Source organism: Cynocephalus volans, chromosome X (assembly GCF_027409185.1).
Source record: "Cynocephalus volans isolate mCynVol1 chromosome X, mCynVol1.pri, whole genome shotgun sequence".
NCBI classification, from domain to species: Eukaryota; Metazoa; Chordata; class Mammalia; order Dermoptera; family Cynocephalidae; genus Cynocephalus; species Cynocephalus volans.
Genome location: NC_084478.1, coordinates 89,515,387 through 89,521,050, shown reverse-complemented (window position 1 = coordinate 89,521,050; position 5,664 = coordinate 89,515,387). Strand labels below are relative to the sequence as shown.

At 39.8% G+C, this 5,664-nt stretch overlaps 1 pseudogene; it reads left to right on the top strand.

Annotated features, from left to right (window-relative positions):
• Positions 1-1,064: 1,064 nt before the first annotated feature.
• Positions 1,065-3,338, top strand: LOC134368131 (phosphatidate phosphatase LPIN2-like; annotated as a pseudogene).
• The last annotated feature ends 2,326 nt before the right edge of the window (positions 3,339-5,664 follow it).

The window sequence follows — 5,664 nt, the reverse complement described above, 5'->3', positions numbered from 1 at the left end:
ATGTTAAGATGTTTAGCACTCAACACTCTTCTGTTTAGCATATCAGTTAGAGCAAAGGCTATTTCTGGGTTTTGGCCATAAATGCCTCCATGTAGGTAAACCTTTATAGATAAGTTTGATGAACAAGTGCAACTGGAACAGTTCTGTAGCAATTTTACTATTCTGTATTAGTGTGGATTATAAATTTGAATAAATGTAAGTTCTCGACTTTTTTTTTTCTTTTGCTATTGTTGTTTATCCAAATACATTGTGGCAAGATATTATATTCTTAGAGGCTGCATCCATACTATACTAAACCTACAGCTGGTTCACTTGGGTAGAAGTGAGAACAGGATACCTTATTGAATTAATCACCTTTTTGACTACATTTTTAGGAAGCACAAATATCTCATTTTTGTTATCATAAACTGATGTTCATAATACTCGTTCTGCCCTCATTTTGCAAAAAAATCACATATTCAATGAAAGAGACAGTCAGGACAGTAGTTAGAGGATGAAAATTTTCCTTGATCACAGTGTTACCTTTATAGGAAATCATAGATATACAGTCATTAATGCACTGATTTTCAAAGTTGTAATACTTTAGAAGATTACTGAATTCTTTAAATGTTTTGAGAAGTGAAAAATTGCGACAGAAGCCATGATATACCAACAATTCAATTCTGTAAGGCATTACATTCTCTGATGCTTCAAAAAGTGAAATTAATTTTCTGTTCTCAAAATTCTTAAGAATCTCTCAAAGTAATTTCAGCTGGAGCTTACTTATTCAGGACTAGATTTTGAAAACACTGTCTTGCTTCTTTTTGGTAATAAAGAAAATATTGACAATAAACAAAAGGTGTGGGATTGGAAAAAGAGAAGATGGGTATTTACAGATACCACAAGAATGCAGTTTAAGTCCAAATGAGAATAAGCAATTTAGCTTACTTAGTCAATCTTGTGGGAAAAACACTATTTAGAAAAAAAAAAATTCAATTTAAGAACATAAACAGAAACACAGTGTGTATGTTGTGTGCAATTTTCTAACAAAATAAAAATCCAATTTAAATTTAAATGAAGAGAAAATGGTTGATGCAGGGAAATCAACATATAAGAAGGGTAAAAAGCCTTCTGAGACTCTAAGTTCTGCGGAAAAGTAAAAATGAAAAAGAAAGAAATGCAAACAGAACAGTAAGAAGGAAGAGCAGGCTGTTTCTCCTGCTGAAGAAGACACATGCAATATGGATGTGAGCTCTGAGGACAAGAAGGGAGCCCAATCTGCAAGAGGATCTTTAAACGCTTCCTTAAAGGAAGAAAAACTTAAGGAGCCTTTGCTGTTCATTCTGAGGATCATTACACCTTATCTGGTGGAGATTAGTCCCATTTAGGGAACACCTACTTCCAGGCAGTGTGTCCTAAGAGCGATTCAGAGCTGTAGGTGAAATCTGCAGAGAGCCTGCTTAGATGAGAGTCTCACACAGACTGAACATGGGATGGGTCCCCAGAGTCCAACAAAGTCAGCAAAAGAGAGAGATCTGACCACCATCCTGGGACAGCTATAATTACACCATCAGAAAATACCCATTTTGGGGGTAATTCCCAGTGAGGACAACCTCGTGTGTGAAGCGGAAAAGGATGCTTCCATCAAAGACACTGTACCACAGTGAAACCCAAACCCAGAGTACTTTGTAAGAAGATGAGTGATGAATCTTCTGCAGCAGAATTTCTCAAACCTCTTGAGAATCCTCAGATTTAATCTATGTTAGATGCAGACCGCCTTCCCAACCCATCTTTATCTGAGCCTCCCTCAAAATCCAAACCAGAAGCTAAAGTAGACTCACTCTCAAAGAAGGAAGGTATCCACAAGAGAAGCCAGCACCGGGGACCTGATGATATTTACCTTGATGACTTCAAGGCTCTAGAACGTGAAGTTGCAGTTCTCTATTTCCCTAAAAGTGAATCGGACTCTGACTCCAGGCAGTGGCCCAAGTTTTACATGATCTCTGGCTCTCAGTCCCTGTAGTCCCTGGAAAGCACAGCTGTTGAAAGCGGCACAGAGTTTCTCTCAGATTCTGCAATGGACTTGCCTAATGTCACCCTCTCCATTTGTGGGGGTCTCAATGAGAACGGGTAAATTTCTAAAGAGAAATTTATGGAGCATATCACTACTTATCATGAATTTGTAGAAAACCCTGGACTTACAGACAATCCTAACCTTGTAATATGATATATAACCATTACCATAACTGGGCTTTGGCTGCTCTTGTGATACTTAGCTTGCAAGCATTCTGGAGGTTTGCCTAAGGCCACAATTGAGTCCTGAATCAAGGACAAGATGCCGAAGAAATCCGGTCATTGGTGGTTTTGGTATAAGAAAGAAAGCATGACAAAACAGTTGCCAGAGACCAAGTAAGGAAAATCTGAGGCAACACCAAACAGTGACCTACCATTGAGTGCAAAGAGCCAGCTATGCCAGGCCAGCTGAAGATGACTCTTCAAGTGGTGAGGGGTCACAGGAGCTCGAAGACTCGATCAAAGCAGATCCCATTCCCATGGAGCCCCTAAGCCTGGGCAGCACAACTTCCTGTAGGAAGTTGCTCCAACTCTCCTCGGACCAAATCACAAAACTGAAGCTCCACATTGGCCCAAATGATGTATTTAGTATTAATACCCAGTATCAAGGTACCTGCTGCTGTGCCAGGACCATTCATCTGTGGAAATGGAATGACAAGATCATCATTTCTGATATCAAACAGTAAGAAAGTCTGATGTTTTGGGACAGATTCTCCCACAGCTGGGTAAAGAATGGACTCATCAAAGTATAGCAAACCTCTACCATTCTATCAGTGAGAATGGCTACAATGTTCTGTACTGATCCAACTGAACCATTGGCATGGCCAACATGACCTGCAGCTACCTGCACTGGGTAAATGACAAGGGCATGATCCTGCCCCAGGGCCTTCTGATGTTTTCCCTCGGCAGTCCGTTCTCTGCCTTCCACAGGGAAGTGATAGAGAAGAAACCAGAGAAGTTCAAAATTGAGCGTCCAAATGATATCAAGAATCTGTTTTCTCTATCCAAGCAGCCCTTCTATGCTGCCTTTAGAAACCATCCAAATTATGTCTATGCTTACACACAATTTGGAGTTTCAGACTGTAGAATTTTCACCAAGAGTGAATTAATACAAGAAAGGGCCAAAGGAAATAAGTCATAACATCACAGCCTGAGCACGTTCATAGAGCACAATTTTTCCACTTCACAATAAGGAACAGAATTATGCCTTTCCGTGCCCAAAGTTCATCTCCTTCTGCTACTGGTGAGACCCTATTTCTAAAGTGGACCTGGACTACCTGCCCTGATGTGGCACCTCCGGTGGGGGCCATAGCCACTTGCCCACTGGCAACGGAAGGGTCCCAGCCCTTCTGAGGACCGAGGGAGGGTAGGGGGCTGGTTACTGGGCAATAGCTTTCAGGGGAGAGACAGGAGCTCCTGAAGCTGGCAGCGCTGACCTCCTTCACTTTCCCAGGCCAGCTGTCAGGCTTGGTGTGTCGGTAGCTCAGCGCTTAGGAGGAGGTAGAGGGAGGGACTCAGCCTCAGTCTGGAGACCCCTGTTTCCTCTCACATGGGCCCTTCCACATGCTTCCTGTCCAGTTGTGTGCCAGGTGTTCCTCCAATAGCACAATTTAAAAGGAAGCAAGAGTAAGGTAAAATAGAGTGGATCAAAACATTACACAAAGTGAAGTGTTATAACTCCAGAAAAAAAAAAAAAAGTCTTATGAGAAATTAGATAAGCAAGTCATGAAAAGGAGATATAAAATTTGGGTTTTAACTCTTATAAAATCACTGTTTTGTTTTGTTTTGTCAAAGCATAGATGGTAAATGTGGGGACTATGTCATCCCAGCAAATAAATATGTTTCATCACCAAAGTCCATTAGCAATTGCTTTGACCACCAATTAATTTGGCTACATAATTTTTTCTCCTTTATCTCAATAAGTTGCCTGTTCATCATAAAACAAATTGATCACTGACTTCTAAGGCTCTGTAAAATCAACTTATGCTTGGCCTATTGTAGTTATTAGTTGATATATTTTCCACCATGCATAAATATTTTATGTTTTAATATCTACTCTAGACATCAAATAAGAAAGACAACGCAAAACTTTGTATTTATTTGTTTTTATAGAAACAATTGATTGCGCATACTTGTTAGGTACAGCATGAAATATTAATACCTTTGTGGAATATGTGATGCTCAAATCAGGATAATTAGCATATTCAACATTACACAATGTGATCTTTTTTTAGTCGCACTTTACCAATTTCTCTCTTAACCCCCCTCTCTCTTCCCCTTTTCCAGCTCTGGTGGTCTAAGTTCTGTTCCTTCCTTTTTTAATTTCAAAAAATTACTGTGATTATTGTATCTTACTTTATTAATTAATTTATTTATTAGCACCCACTTCTGAGTGAGCATATGCTATATTTCTCTTTTTGTGCCTGGCTTATTTCAATTAATATAATTTTCTACAAGTTCATCCATGTTTCTGTGAATGGCAAAATTTCATTCTTTTTTATTGCAGAGTAGTATTCCATTGTGCAAATATACCATATTTTCTTATCTAGTTGTTTTCAACCCTTCATTATTGTAAAGAGAGGTGCTATAAATGTGGGAGTGCAGGTATCCCTTTGACATGATGATTTCCATTCCTTTGGGTATATACATAGAAGTGGAATTGCTGAATCATAGGGCAGTTCTATCTTTAGCTGTCTGAGGAACCTCCATACTATTTTCCATAATGACTGCACTGATTTATAGTCCCACTAACAGTGTAGAAGGGTTCCCCTTTCTTTGCATCCAAACCAGTGTTTGTTATTTTCTGTCTTTTTGATGATAGTCAGTCTACCTGAGTTGAGATGATATCAGAAAGTGGTTTTGATTGGCATTTCCCTGATGATTAGTGATGTTGAGCATTTTTTCATTTGTCTGCTGACCATTTGTATGTTTTCCTTTGAGAAGTGGCTATCCAGCTGCTTTGCTCATTTTTTTAATCAGGTTACTTGTTCTTTTACTATTAAGTTGTTTGAGATCCTTGCATGTTCTGGATATTAATCTCTTGTCAGATGCATTGCTTGCAAATATTTTCACCCATTTTGTAAGTTGTCTCCTTGTTCAGTTAATTGTTTACTGTGCAGAAGCTTTTAAGTTTGATATAATCTCATTTGTTTATTTTTTTCATTTGGGGGCTTTATTCAAAAGTCCTTGCCCAGTCCTACTTCCTGAAATGTTTCCCCTACATTTCCTTTTAGGAGTCTTATAATTTTGGGTCTCATATTTAAATCTTTAATCAAGGAGCCGAGTGGCTGAGTGAGTGCCCCCTGTGACAGGCACCAAGCTGGAGACTGTTGCAATTGCCACTGGCATTCCCCTCCCCTACCACCACCTGACCAGGAGGTGAGTGGCTGAGTGAGCACCTCCACAAATTAGCACCCAGGTGGAGGCCACTGCAGCTGCTGCAAGCAGGTCCTATTACCTTCCACAGTGCAACCAGGAGGTTAGTTAGTGTCTTATGACTGGGTGGTGACATAAATACCATTTCCAAGCAGGTGATCCACCACAGCCACCAATAAAAGCTACTGCCACCACAAGAATGGTCCACTGACACAGTAATAGCCAGGACCACCCTGC